This window comes from Cupressus sempervirens, chromosome 2, assembly GCF_028749045.1.
Source record: "Cupressus sempervirens isolate cs-2001-9-10 chromosome 2, ASM2874904v1, whole genome shotgun sequence".
Lineage (NCBI taxonomy): Eukaryota > Viridiplantae > Streptophyta > Pinopsida > Cupressales > Cupressaceae > Cupressus > Cupressus sempervirens.
Genome location: NC_143119.1, coordinates 564694127 through 564695368, shown reverse-complemented (window position 1 = coordinate 564695368; position 1242 = coordinate 564694127).

Below are 1242 nucleotides of genomic sequence, written 5' to 3'. Positions count from 1 at the left end.
TTTTGCATCTGAAGGGAGAGATGAAACGCCTTGGGCTTTTTGTCCAACACAATGCAAACACCGAACGCTCTCTTTAGGGGGGAGCTGAAGAAGAGTATCTCCCGCAGAACCCACGAGCCGCAGCCGTTCGGATCGCACAGGGCAGGACAGGGCATGGAGAGTTTCCGCATCCAAACAAAAATTATCGGTAATACTCTACGCTTCTACTGGCCCGGACCACAAAGGCTGTCACGACAGTGCCATGCACTTCTGTGGGATGAGACAGTGAAGAGTCGAGCACGCACCAAGAACGCACTAGCGAATAAATTATGCGGCAACCAAACCTTTCGCCGGCCCCCCTCTCAATCCCAAGGCTCTACCGATTGGCAAAAAACTTAGGGTGGAGAGTGGACCCTTGATGAAATTAGGGACGTCGAGCAATGCACCCGTGCAACCATCTCTTTCCTTCTTGCCGTCCAGGCAGGATAAAAATGCAATGATAGAACGTGCCAATGAGACGGAGCCCTTGGCTAAAAGATACAACTCCATACACACTCAGCAACAAGCGCATCTTAGAATCGAACACCAAATGTGCAGTGTGTTGCAAGCCGTGCAGACACCTACATATAGGGTATATCCATCAAAAAAAAGCGACAAGTACTTCCCACCAGCTCCGCCATTGCGATTACCGAATGGGATAGTACTCACCGCCACAGATTAATGACCATCATTACCGTCTCGGAATAGATACAAGCACATCGAGCTTCATCCGATCAGCTGGATGAATTTCACCTTGAAGGGGCCCAATCGAAAAGTTCCGGAGGTCATCTCCTGGAACTCTCAAGAACAAGGCCCATCTTACATGCAAACTCTGCTACTGCGCAAACATAGGTTGCAATTAAAGAGAAATTGCAAGGCCGTCACAATGGCCCGAGGCCAATGCTCTGACTAAGTCAATTTTCTCTTGCAATCACCATGCCGCCGTTCACAGAGAGATCTCCCCATTCACTTGTGATGCGACGCACAATCCAAGGGCTAGACGCGAGCTCGCCCTTGAAAGGCCACTTTCCAAGGCATCCCCCGATGTTTTAAAATCACCAAGTAGACGCGGTGAGGGCTGGCAACCGCTGCCAAACCTTTTTCCGAAATTGCGCCAGCTGAGTGACAAGAAAACATGATCTAAAGGAGAGTCCAGGAATAGCACCCTCGAGGGTGGGCTTCATGCCCCTCTAATTGATTCAACGTCGGTGTCCACCGTTTCAA